This window comes from Chelonia mydas, chromosome 1 (genome assembly GCF_015237465.2).
Source record: "Chelonia mydas isolate rCheMyd1 chromosome 1, rCheMyd1.pri.v2, whole genome shotgun sequence".
Lineage (NCBI taxonomy): Eukaryota > Metazoa > Chordata > Testudines > Cheloniidae > Chelonia > Chelonia mydas.
This window is the reverse complement of record NC_057849.1, coordinates 136,544,840-136,558,870: the sequence shown is the minus strand read 5'-3', so window position 1 is coordinate 136,558,870 and position 14,031 is coordinate 136,544,840. Positions and strand designations below refer to the sequence as shown.

Sequence of the window (14,031 nt, the reverse complement as noted above, 5' to 3'; positions counted from 1 at the left end):
CCCCAAATGAGTGCGGTGTTTGCATAGACTGTGGCTATTGGGCTGCACTGCCCTGGTAGTAAGGGTGTGTTTCATGGATTCTGGCTGCTAGGCTGTACAACCCTGGGAAGGGGGAAAGATTGGAGTAGTGGGCACTGCTGGAGGGTAGTGTCCTGAAGAGGATACTGTGGTCCAAAGAGTGATGTGTGTCCCGGTGGTGGAGTCAATACAGCTGAGCAGACAATGAGCAAGACACCACCTGCAGAGGGTGCCCCACAGCTGAATGAGCTAATTCCCAGAGCAAGTAGCAGGAGGCACCACAGTGGTGAGACCAACCCATTACATACCCCTTTTAAGTTCATCCTCAGTCATACCTAGTGGAACCCACTATATCACTCCTTCCTTTGGGCATACATTTAGGTAGCTGGCAAATTACTTTTATTTTCCCAAGTAGTAGTTTAAGAAGTTTTTCAGCCTGTTCCTAATGTGTACATTCTACTAATAAATCTGACCCTGAATTCTTTGAGCTCTTAACATATCTCTGATACTTCACCTGATCCATTCCACAGCGTTCAAGATATTAACATGTCCTGGCTTTACATCTTCAGCTAGTGATTTGATAATTGTAAGATAGTGATCCTTTTTCCCCACAGTTTTCTTCTCCCTTTTCTTCAGATACATCTATTCCTTTTTCTTCTTCCTAATCTGAAAGCTATTCCTTATCACTTGCTGCTTCTCTCATTTCCCAACATAACTTCCAGCCTTTCTCTCTCAGCCAGTATTTATAGCTCTAGCCAGCCAGCCACCAGCCCAAACCACCCCTGAGTTCCAAGCCCCAGCTCTCAGCCTCATCCAGCCTACACAGCCACCCTGCAATCTGGCTAGCCATCAGATCCAAACCCACCCACTTTCTACTGCCAACTTCCTGGCTTTATACCAGCCCTGCCTGTTCCTTTTCAGCTGGGTTCCATCATCAATCAGAGCTTAGGCCAACAAATTCCCCCTCATCTGTAGCCTATCCAGTTAATTGGCTCCTTTTCAGTCTCAGTAATGCTCTCCAGGCTAGTGTGGGGGTGAACATCACATTACATCATAGTCCCTTAGAATATATGTTAACCTGCTTATGCTAAACAATCTATACCACCTTGTGTTAGATGTGATACTCTGAGTACCTTTTCCAGACCTGAAGAAGAGCTCTGTGTAACTCAAAAGCTTGTTTATCTCACCAACTGAAGTTGATCCAGTAAAAGATATGACCTCACCCACCTTGTTCCGGTGGAATGAGTCATTTTCCCCCCCTGCAGTGGGCATTTCTCTGGGGAAGAGGTCAGAGGCATATCAGTACTTAGAATTCACAAAGTTCTTTTTGTAAATTCTCAGGATTCTTAATTCTGTAGTCTGCATTTATTTACAATTCCCAGCTAATCCATAACTCTTTCCTTCAAATAATTGTTATACTGGAAACTGGGTGGCTCCCAGCAAGTGTGTCTTTGATCCATGGGAAGTCACAAACTTTATGGAAGCTGACGGGCATGCTAGCTGCCTTTCATTCAGGCAAAATGAGGCAGCAGTTAATTGCCCTTTGGTTTACTGATAGCTGAAACAATAGAAACCACTGCCCCATGACTAAACTACATGCAAGACCTGGAAAAGGCTGGGCCATACAATCTGAGGAGTACCCCTGGGGATGGATAAAGGCAGGGCCCGGGGACTGACAGAGCTATGTGGGTCTGTGGATGGAAGAAGCTGAAAGCCAGTAGACAGAGCTTTTGTGGCATGGCTGAAAAGGCAGGGTTGGAACTGTGAGTAAGAAAACTGACTTCTACTGTTTGATTGTGAATGTGTTCAGAGAAATAGGACTTTATGGACATTCTGGTAAATAAACAGGATTGCACCAGAATACCTGACTCTCATTATTTTCTCCTTCTAATGGAAACAACTCAACAAGACCACAAATATGGCTAACAGGTTTGGCTAAGCGATAGTTCTTGTTTTTCAACCACGTAGGAAATATTTTGGTATGCGTTTTTTAAAATATATTTTGGAGGAATCAAAGGAAAATATAGAACTCAACCCTTTTTTTGACTTGATCCTACATATATTGAAGTCAATGGAAGTGCCATCATCAGGGCTTATAACATCACTTGCATAATGGCAATTAGGCATTCTGAGTAATATTAAATGAGAGTTCTTAAGAGTACAAGTCTGGTTTAATGTAACTGGAAGCCTCATTACAGAAACCTTGCTATGAGAAAAAATCATGCGTTTGGGCAGAATCAAAGTGGTATTTTGAAAGGGTCTTTGTTTGGAACAGGTAACTTATTTATCTTGGAAACTTCAGGTCAAATGCAGCATCTGGTTTTCAAAGCAATCCTGATTTATTTTCAGATGTGCTGGCTAAGATTTCCCCCTCCCCAAAAGGTCAAGTGACTGCTGCCACAAAGTCACACAAGAGACAATAGCTCAGCCTGATTCTGTTCAGGTTCCCAGTCATTTCCTCTAACTATGACATACATACACAGCCTCTTAATAGCACAACATAACCTAAAGATTTACCTCTCCCTCCTTGCGTATTTATCTGAGGGGAAAATAGTTATTTTGAAGCAGAACAGCTGTCAAGGGTATATGTGTTCTGATTGTTTCCTTTAACTGCTGAAGCCAAGGAAATCATAAACCCATTACAAATGAGCTTACTGTGCTTTTAACAGTCAGTGTAATCATAAGAATAGATGCATTTTTACTTCCTTCACATCCTCTCTGTGCAAGTCAAGCATTAAGTGCCTCAGGCTTCTTGTGAGGAGGGAATCTCAAGACTGGCTCAACTAAGAACTCTGTGGGGCCTTTTTGCAAGGGTTGTTTTAATGAACAAGTCACATCAAAAAAGCACTAGAAATAAAGCTTTCTGACTTAAGCCTAAAATAACCTGAGCTAATGGCATGTTTAAACAGCAGAAAACAACCTCATTTCTCAAACATTGCTTAACTTTTCTAAAAGTTACTTGGGGTTACCTAAACGGGATCATAGGAGCCTGGTCTACCTTACAAACTTATGTTGGTATAACTATGTTGCTCAGGGGTGTGGAAAATCCACAGCCCTGAGCGATGCAATTATACCAACCTAACCCCTGGTGTAGACAGCGCTGTGCTGTATGGGAGAGCTTCTCCTGTCAACATAGCTACCACCTCTCAGGGAGGTGGAGTACCTACACTGATGGGAGAAGCTCTCCCATCAATGTAGGTAGAGTCTTAATTACAGCACTGCACCACTGTAGTGCTTAAATGTAGACCTGCTCTCTATTCTTATTAGATCATAGGTGGGTACTTTTCAACTCTAATAATACAGCCAAAATGTGCTGCTTTGTGGACTCAGGTCTATGGAGTTCTAGGTCACAACCAATTTGATCCCCAACAGTTTTATCACTGTCTTTTATCTATGCATTCTGGGCTGAATTCTCTTCTATTAAGGCACAGCCTAAACCCAGCTTTTCTGGCTAGAGGCAAATTTCCCCTGTGTAGAGGAATCCTCCATGGATGAAGGCTGCTGGTTTCAGGAGGCATGGCCAGGGCACCCCAGAACTCCGCTGATCCTTGGTGAAAAGAGAGGCTCCTGTGGGTTGCTAGCAGCTGGCACAAACTAGAGAGCAGCCATGCTATGGACAGGGATAGTGCCCAGTGAACCCAAGACACCTTTGTCAGCTGCTCCTCTCTTGCACCCAGTTTAGGTCAACCAGTCCAGTGAATCTGGGCTCTTGTTTCCAGACTATTTATTAAAAGTTTATTTTCACAGCAAACCATTTTTAAGTAGGTTACTAATAATGAGGTGGTGGTTTTACAGCAGCACCCTAAGATATTTTTCAGGTCTAGTGAAATATATTAAAGACTACTCAAGCAAAGATTTTTGTTTTCCAGTAAGCAATGGAATGACTTATGATAATCCTTGTCACACTGGGAGGTTTTCCACAGCCTGTTCCACCCTTACCAGTATTAGCAAGAAACTTCTGTTTCTTTTAAAAAAAAAAAAAGTACACAAGCCTGGAGAGAGATCTTTACCTGACATAAAGAAGTCTTTTGTGACAAATAATTTCTGGAGGAGAATGTTAAAAATCTTAGACTGAGGACTTATCTACTTCCATGGACAGCCCAACGAGCCACTGGGGTTGTAACAGGCAACAATGGGATCCTCTTTTAGAGAGTTCCCACCCCATGCAGATGAGGAGAAGAGATAAGGTTCCTAACTGCATGTATATACCCATTCCACTTGGGATGAGAACCCAGCTTTTCTGCATCATGATCTTGATCCAAAGCTCAATGGAAAGACTGACTTCCACAGGTTAGGCCCCATGTCCATAGAATTCTTTACTTGTATATGAGATTTTTTTCCTTCAAAATCAATGTTTCACTATCCTGACAGTAACTTCACAGGCAATTATAGGAGAAAAAAAAAAAATGAAGGAAAAATTTTAAGTCTTTTGTTTTTAAGTGTGCAAGAACTTATCTGTAACAGGAGGGGAAAACATTAAGTGTATGAAAAATAGCACTCTTACAATTCAGAGTCTTGGTACATTATTTATTCATTTTTTCTCTTGCCTGGCCTTTCAACTAGAAATATTTCCCCCCCGCCCCCCAATTTCCACCCAATCCGTATTTGTCACCAAAGCTCTCCTTCTTTAGGAGCATAGGAATTGCCATATTGAATAAGACCAATAGTTGATCTAGTTCAGTATCCTTTGACAATGACCACTACCAGATGCCTTAGAGTAGGCTTGGCAAGCTGGTCAATTGACCAGTCAAATAATGTCATTTGACTGCTGTCAAGGTTCCTTCCCCACTCTGAACTCTAGGGTACAGATGTGGGGACCTGCATGAAAAGCTCCAAAGCTTACTTTTACCAGCTTAGATTAAAACTTCCCCAAGGTACAAACTATTTTACCTTTTTGCCCTTGGACTTTTGCTGCCACCACCAAACGTCTAACCGGTATTATTATTAGGAAAGAGTCTGTTTGGAAACGTCTTTTTCACCCCCCCCACCCCAAATCCTTCCAAATGTTCTCTTCCCCCCCCCCCCCGCCCTTTCTGGGAAAGGTTTGATAAAAATCCTCACCAATTTGCACAGGTGACCACAGACCCAAATGCTTGGATCTTAAGAACAATGAAAAAGCAATCCGTTTCTTAAAAGAAGAATTTTAATAGAAGTAAAAAGAATCACCTCTGTAAAATCAGGATGGTAAATACCTTACAGGGTAATTAGATTCAAAACATAGAGAATCCCTCTAGGCAAAACCTTAAGTTACAAAAAGACACAAAAACAGGAATATCAATTCCATTCAGCACAGCTTATTTTCTCAGCCATTTAAAGAAATCAGAATCTAACGCATATCTAGCTAGATTACTTACTAAGTTCTAAGACTCCATTCCTGTTCTGTCCAAGGCAAAAGCATCACACAGACCGAGAGAACCTTTGTTTCTCCCCCCACAGCTTTTGAAAGTATCTTGTCTCCTCATAGGACATTTTGGTCAGGTGCCAGCGAGGTTATCCTAGCTTCTTAACCCTTTACAGGTGAAAGGCTTTTTCCTCTGGCCAGGAGGGATTTTACAGGTGTTTACCCTTCCTTTTATATTTATGACAACTGCCTATTTGACCACAATCAGATATTCTAGCAAGAATGTCCTGATGTAGGTGGTGGCCTAGCTTTTTAGATTGCACTGTGGTGCCATCTGTTTGAAAACTTACTTAGAAGTCTTGATCATTCACTTTACTACATGTTAATGCCACCTGTTGCAGGGAAAAGGTGAACTAGAAAGTTGAGCCTCTTAATTAGCTGGAATTGGATAGAACAAACATTGCATGTATATCTTTATTTGTATACCAGGCCATAGAGGTTTACAAAGTTACAAGTTAAAAGATATGATCCCTAACCTGAAGATCTTAGTCTAAGCTCACTATACAAACATTCAGAAATCTCTCCAGAAGAGAGTAGGGGAAAGAGTAAAGCTCACAGTCCTTAAATCTTCCCCAACACACAGAAAAAAAGACTAAACCTCACCCTTAAACAAAACACAACAACACCATCCTCACCTGAACAAATCAAACAACCCACATTAAATGTTGGTGTAAAAAATCCTCCCATGTCTGCTCTTCACAAAAATCCCCACTATAGCCTCCCCATATACACTTATCCCCAGGCAAATGTCAAAGTGCTACACTAATGGGGAGGAGGGGTTGTGACAAGACACTTCAGTAGAGGCCCCTTCCTTCCTGCTCTGTTTTTCATCCTGCTGCTGATTGAGTCTAGGTTCAGAAAAGGGCAACAAAAATGATTAGGGGTATGGAACAGCTTCTATATGATTAATAAGACTGGGACTCTTCAGCTTGGAAAAGAGACAACTAAGGGGGGATACGATAGAGGTCTCTAAAATCATGACTGGTGTGGAGAAAGTAAATAACATAAGAACTGGGGGTCATCAAATGAAATTAATAGGCAGCAGGTTTAAAACAAAAGGAAGTGTTTTTTCACACAATGCACAAACAACCTGTGGAACTCCTTGCCAGAGGATGTTGTGAAAGCCAAGACTATAACAGGGTTCAAAAAAACTAGATGAGTTCATGGAACATAGGTCCATCAATGGCTATTAGCCAGGAAGGGCAGGGATGGTGTCTCTCACCTCTGTTTGCCAGAAGCTGGGAATGGGCGACAGGGGATGGATCATTTGATGATTACCTGTTCTGTTCATTCCCTCTGGGGCACCTGGCATTGGCCACTGTCAAAAGACAGGATACTGGGCTAGATGGACCTTTGGTTTGACCCAGTATGGCCGTTATGTGCTTTATGAATATTAGTTGATCCTGGTGTCTTGTCCTTTAACTTGTCAATTTGTTCCAACACCTCTTCTTTTGACTCCTCAATCTGTGACCGTATTTAATCTTTATTACCTGAAAAGAGTAGAACTCAGGTAGGTACCATTCCAGCATCCTTTGATGAAAGCTTTTTTTTTTTTTCTCAATGTCTTCATCCTTCTTAGATTCTATTTGCTTTCTTTACTCCCTGGTAGTCCAGCAGATGCACTGGCTCTTTCAGCGTTCCCTTCTGATATACTTGAATAATGTCTCATTATTGTTCTATTTAATAAGGTCATGCCTTCCTCTTTCCCCCACAACTGTATTTCTTTTCTTCTCTCATTTTTCTCTCATGCACAGAAACACACCAGTAGTAAAATAAGTGGTGAGTGCTGTTTAAGGAGCCTGTTATATATTAAAAATCCTTCTACTTATATTATCTTGCTAGGTTTTTTTCCTCCTTCATACTGATAATCAGTATTTTATGATATCAGAATTTTAATAGCCCCTTTTTCTAGATAATTTGGAGATTGTCTAGATTCTCAACGTATTTTTATCTAGCACTAGGTAAACCTCTCTTAAAAAATGAGATCTAGTTGAAATAGAGGCAATACATCTTTCTTTTCCCCACTACCTCCCTTTTTCTCTTAACCTGTTATCTGTTAAAAGAAATTCAAGAGCAGGCTGTATATGTAAGAACTATTTCTGGATTTTACAATAAAACAATTTAATTATGAGGAGTTCTTCATCTGCAGTTACATCATTCCTAGTGTTCTTGGAAATCAGACTGGCTATGTTGATTTTAAAATAGTTGCTTTTTATTTTGTTCTTTTGGGTGTTGTAACCTTGAACTACCTGGCTATTATCAGTGCTAACCTCTTGAAGGTTTTTTTTGTTGTTGTTGTTGTTTAAGGGCTTCCTTGAGTAAAAATCCTATGAAAATTAATAGGAATTTAGCTTCAATAAGGACTGTAGAATCAGGCCCAAGGTTTTCAAATCACAGGTCACCCTTAGTTTCCTCTCACTTTACTCATTAAAGAGATTAATGGGGCTATGTTTGTCCCTTTGTGGAAATGATGGGGGAGGGTGGTTTCTGCCTCCTATACCCACAAGTCCTGAGATCTATATTGATCTTGGGACACCCATATGGGGAAGAAACATCTGCTCTTAATAAACCCAAATGAATGAAACTACTTGTTGTAACAACTCTTCACTGATATACACTCTGTTTAAACTATACATTTTTTTTAAAATATTTAAAAAAACTTTTAACAAAAATAACTTGTGCGGCCTGCAAGCTGAGAGTTACTGGCAAATCATGTCTGTCATCATTTTTAAAAATAGTGACTGACAGCTATGAGCTGCCAATGGCACTTAGCAGGACAAACCTAATTAACTTGGGTTTCATGTAGCTGCAATAAAAATAGGTGCTGTTAATTTGAAGAATGACATCTACCCTATTATTCATGTCTGTGTTGGCATCTCTCAGTGGTTAAATTCTGTGATCTCTAGAAAATCATATTCTTTTCAAATACATACATGAGTAATTTAAAACTAGTTATCCATTCGTCCTCTGAGTAGTGTTTGTAATTCTTAGTACACTAGTCAAATGACAGCTAATACACAGTCTTCAACGCTCCTGACTGTAATGGAAGCAGAATTGGGCTCATCCTTAAGAAGTACATATTTATTGCAACACTTGGTGCCTTATCTATTTATTATATTCTTTGCATAATCGGCATTTTGGCTGACCTATTTCATCTTTCGCTCTGATGTTGAATAAACAGTACTTATCCGGTAATAGCTTAGCGGCCTGATTCTCCCTTCACTTACACTGGTGTAAAGCATGAGTGACTCCACTAAGGGTCAATGGAATGTGAAGCCAGCAGAAGTGAGAAGGGACTCAGTCCCCCATATTTTTAATACTACTTTTCTCTATGCTACTGAATTTACACCAATGTATTTCCAATTATTTCAGTGGAGTTACCCTTGATTTACACCACTGTTATTGAGACCAGGATATGGCCCCTTGTGTTTCAGTGTCATTCTTTAACTTGTCATTTTAAAGTCAGTATTTGCCAAGATTTACCTCTCAGTTGTATAAGATGCCACAGTATTGTTTTATCCTTAGAAGAGGACTTAATTGTGATAAATGTGAATTTTCAATGGCAGCAGCTGTAAACACCATATCTAAAGTTTTCTGTTGGTATCATAATAGTGACAGAAAATTAGCATTAAGAACTTGTTTTTCTCCAAACTACTCTAAAAATAGTATGTGTGTTAACAGTAGCATATTAGCATATTTTCCTGTGGAGTACATTAAACATGAGATTTCTTTCCCCATCAGCATTTATATTATAAAATCTAGTACAAAACTAAAATGTAGCACATCATTCTAAACTGGTCTGAATTAAACATGCATAGTGACTGCAAAGAGCCTAAACTATTTATTTTTTTATTTACTGTTAATTTCAGATGTAGATTTCACTCAGTTCTTCACAGCTCTATAATCCTCAGATGGACGATTGTAAGGGACTATCTGTGAAAACCACTTAGGAGCATTGGCTAGTTCAAAATACAGCTGACTGCCTTCTGAGTAGGACGGGCTACTCTCTGCACCTGCTGCCAATTGACTGGTTGAAATTCAGTCTTCTGGTCATTATATAAAAGGCCTCAAATGGAGTAGGTCCAGATTACAGTAAACATTGCCTCTTTTTCTAGAACCTGTGTTCATTCAGAGTGCTAGAATTCAATATCCCCAGGCTGATGCTTGTAGGACCCAGAGGCAGGGTAATTGCAAAAGCAGACCTGCATCTCTGGAACTTGCTTCTACTAGACACCCATTTAAGCAAGCAAAATTGGGCACACTTAAAAAGAGGTATTGGATATCTTTTTCTAAGCTAAATTATGAAATCCTGAGTTCAAAGATGACCGGTCAGATCCCCTCTTCATCCTCCATTTTAAAGCTGCAGCTAGGAAGGAATAGGGTATTTTGCTTTTCTTATTTCAAACGTTAAAGACTCAATTTAAGATAGATAGATATATATATATAAGAAGGGTCCCATCTACTCCACAATGCACTGGGACCAAATTATGCAGCAAAAACTCCTAAATTCTCCAGGAAGGTTAATTTATTCTAAATACCCACCATTCTCATCCTCAAACACACAAACAACTGTAGCTTATAGTGAAAACTAATTATTGATGTAAAATACCTTGATGCCTATTTTCAGCAATGATTGTTTGACACTTTTGTTATGTTCTCTGGGGGCTTAGCAGCATGGGCTGCAGTGGTTGCAAGGCTGTCTAGGGGGCTCAGCTCAGAACCTCCTGAGAAGGAAAGTGGGGAACCTTTAGCCAACTTTAACAGCTCATTTTCTTAGCTTGCCAGGCCACGGCTGCTGCAGTGTTCTACAGTCAGACCAGATGGCCAGTCTCTACTTCGTACACTTACCCAGTCCCTGGCTGGAAGCCGAACTCCAGCTTTGGCTCCCAAACGACCACCTATGCTGCCTTGCACCATGGAACTGTAGGTCATGCACAGTAATCTAATTACTGTCCTCCTGCTCTGCAGCTTTCCCCACAAGGGGCAGCTAGGCAGGTCCCAGCAAGGCAAGGAGATGCCTGCAGCATATGGCAAATTCCATGGCAGAAATGCTAAATTTTGAGGCTGTGGAATCATGAAGCCCACAGGGCCATGAATGGGGCAGTTCATACCTCTTAAAAATTGTTTTGGGCTCATACCTCTTAAAAATTGTTTTGGGCTCTCTGCCAGCTCAGCAAGACAACATGGCTCTGGCTTACAATCCTTCACTTTTTCATGGCCTCTCTATAACTAGAACAGCTGAAAGCTTAATTTTTTAAAAAAGAAACATTCAGATTTAATTTTAGAAAGGGGGACTACACAAAAATAAGGAAGTTAAACAGAAATTAAAAGGTACAGTGCAAAAAGTGAAATCCCTGCAAGCTGCTTAGGAAATTTTTTTAAAGACACCATAATAGAGGCTCAACTTTAAATGTGTACCCCAAATTAAAAAACATAGTAAGAGGAACAAAAAAATTCTGCCATGGCTAAACAACAAAGTAAAAGAAGCAGTGAGAGGCAAAAAGGCATCCTTTAAAAAGTGGAAGTTAAATCCTAGTGAGAAAAATAAAAAGGATCATAAGCTCTGGCAAATTAAGTGTAGAAATATAATTAGGAAGGCTAAAGAATTTGAAGTACAGTTAGCCGAAGACTCAAAGTAATGGCAAAAAAAATTAAGTACATCAGAAGCAGGAAGCCTGCTAAACAATCAGTGGGGCCACTGGACGATGGAGATGCTAAAGGAGCACTCTAGGACGATAAGGCCATTGTGGAGAAACTACATGAATTCTTTGCATCGGTCTTCACGTCTCAGGATATGAGGGAGATTCCCAAACCTGAGCTGTTCTTTTTAGGTGACAAATCTGAGGATTGAGGTGTCATTAGAGGAGGTTTTGGAACAAATTGATAAAGTAAACAGTAATAAGTCACCAGGACCAGATGGTATTCACCCAAGAGTTCTGAAGGAGCTCAAATGTGAAATTGCACAACTAACTGTAATCCGTAACCTATCATGTAAATGAGCTTCTGTACCAGATGACTGGAGGATAGCTAATGTGAAGCCAATTTTTAAAAAGGGCTCCAGAGGTGATCCTAGCAATTACAAGCCGGTAAGCCTGATTGCAGTACCAGGCAAATTGGTTGAAACTGTGGTAAAGAACAAAATTGTCAGACGCATAGATGAACATAATTTGTTAGGGAAAAGTCAACATAGTTTTTGTAAAGGGAAATCATGCCTCACCAATCTACTAGCATTCTTCGAGGGGGTCAACAACCATGTGGACAAGGGAAATCCAGAGGATAGTGTACTAAGATTTTCTGAAAGTGTTTGACAAGTTCCTCACCAAAGGCTCTCAAGCAAAGAAAGCTGCCATGGGATAAGAGGGAAGGTCCTCTAAGGGACTGGTAACTGTTTGAAAGATAGGAAACAAAGGGTAGGAATAAATAGTCAATTTTCAGAATGGAGAGCGGTAAATAGTAGTGTCCCCCAGGGTTCTGTACTGGGACCAGTCCTAGTCAACATATTCATAAATGATCTGGAAAAGGGGGAAAACAGTGAGGTGGCAAAATTTGCAGATACAAAACTACTCAAGATACTGAAGTCCCAGGGAGACTGCAAAGCACTTCAAAAGGATCTCTCAAAACTGGGTGACTGGGCAACAAAATGGCAGATGAAATTCAATGTTGATAGATGGAAAATAATGCACATTGGAAAACCATAATCCCAACTATACATGCAAAATGATAAAAAAAAATTTATATACATATAAACTAGCTTGTTACTACTCAAAAGAGATTTTTTGGAATCATTGTGGATAGTTCTCTGAAAACATCCACTCAATATGCAACGACAGTCAAAAAAGCAAACAATGTTAGGAATGGATAGATAATAAAACTAACTCTATCATAGTGCCTGTATATAAATCCATGGTATGTCCACATCCTGAATATTGCGTACAGATGTGGTCGCCCCATCTCAAAAAAGATACATTGGAATTGGAAAAGATTCAGAAAAGAGCAATAAAAATGATTAGGGGTATGGGATGGCTGCCATATGAGGAGAGATTAATAAGACTGGGACTTAGTCATATCTTTTCCAAGCTGACAAGGGGGGATATGATAGAGGTCTATAAAATCATGACTGGTGTGGAGAAAGTAAATAAGGAAGTGTTATTTACTCCTTCTCATAACATAAGAACTAGGACTCAGCAAATGAAATTAATAGGCAGCAGGCTACAAACAAAAGGAAGTATATTTTCTCACAAGGCACAGTCAACCTGTGGAACTCCTTGCCAGAGGATGTTGTGAAGCTCACGGCTATAACAGGGTTTAAAAAACAAAACAAAACTGAAGTTGATGGAGGACAGGTCCCTCAGTGGCTATTAGCCAGGATGGGCAAGATGGTGTCCCTAGCCCCTGTTTGCCAGAAGCTGGGAATGGGCAACAGGGGATGGATCACTTGATTACCTGTTCGGTTCATTCCCTCTGGGGCACCTGGGGTTGGCCACTGTCAGAAGACAGGAATCTGGGCTAGATGAACCTTTGGTCTGACCCAGTATGGCCGCTCTTATGATTCTGGGCCATCATTCTTCCACCCAGGTGAATTCTGTAACAAATTCTGCCACATAGAATTGTGGAATACAATAGTAAGTCCCAATCCTTTTATGCACTGTCAGCCTTGCTCTGGCCTCCTAATGCAAAGCAGTCGGACACTTGGTGAAAACAGCCTTATACGATATCTGTAGGCAGGTAAAAACTCGGGTGATGGGATGCTGCTATAGTAACTCCTACACTGCCCTGCTTTCAGTGGAGGGTGTATAGTCAGGTTATCCCTACATCCTGGCCTTGCCTACCTGTCAGAACACCCCACAAGGAATGCTGGCAGTCGGTGTAATGTAAAGCAGCCTTCAAGACAAGGATGCCCGCTCTCTCATTTTGAGGACCTCCAGAATGCAGGTTACTGACTGGACACAAGTTAATTATTCAGCTGCTGGAGTGGATTAAACCACTGCAGAAGGAACTGTTTGAGAACAAGAAGTGGCTGTGTGATCAGAAAGCACTGAATTTCAGAGACAGTAATTTTTGATGGGTTTCATTAGTTATTTGTTTTTATTGACACTATGTTAAAGTTGTGGTTGATCCTTCTTTAACGAGAAGATGCAAGCATAATCGCTGGGGACTAATTATGTTAAGAGAAAAGGGGACAAATTTAGTTCTTGTTTACTTGAGTGTAAATCTGGAGTAACTGTAAAGAACTCGGACAACATTAATTACAATTATATTTGGAAAATAAACAAAAGTGATTGCCATATTTATAATGTAAAGGTTACAATTTCCACATAAGATCCTGATCTATACACAAAGGAAATTAGTTATACAAACAGAAGGTGGACTAAATTTTGCTTTAATTTACTCCGTTACTCCAGATTTTTCATGGGTAAAAATCTGGAGTAACTCCACTGAATGCAATGAGTTACTCCAGATTTATACTACTGTAAGGGAGAGCAGAATTTGGGCCAATGTGCATTGTTAAAATGTTCAATGCAATAGTGAACACTTATCTGTGTTCCATAATGGGGTATCTGTTTTTGGAAACCTCATCTAGATCACATGACTATGGTCAGGAAATAAAGTTT

The 14,031-nt window shown here is 40.3% G+C and overlaps 1 protein-coding gene across 1 annotated transcript in view; it reads left to right on the top strand.

The window, feature by feature from the left end:
* Nucleotides 1-1,716: 1,716 nt before the first annotated feature.
* The window catches only part of SCML2 (Scm polycomb group protein like 2), a 150,269-nt gene continuing 137,954 nt past the window's right edge, over nt 1,717-14,031 (top strand). Inside the window, exon 1 of the mRNA XM_043537923.1 lies at nt 1,717-1,781. The gene's annotated coding sequence lies outside the window, so the exon portion shown is untranslated. The remainder of the gene's footprint in view (nt 1,782-14,031) is intronic.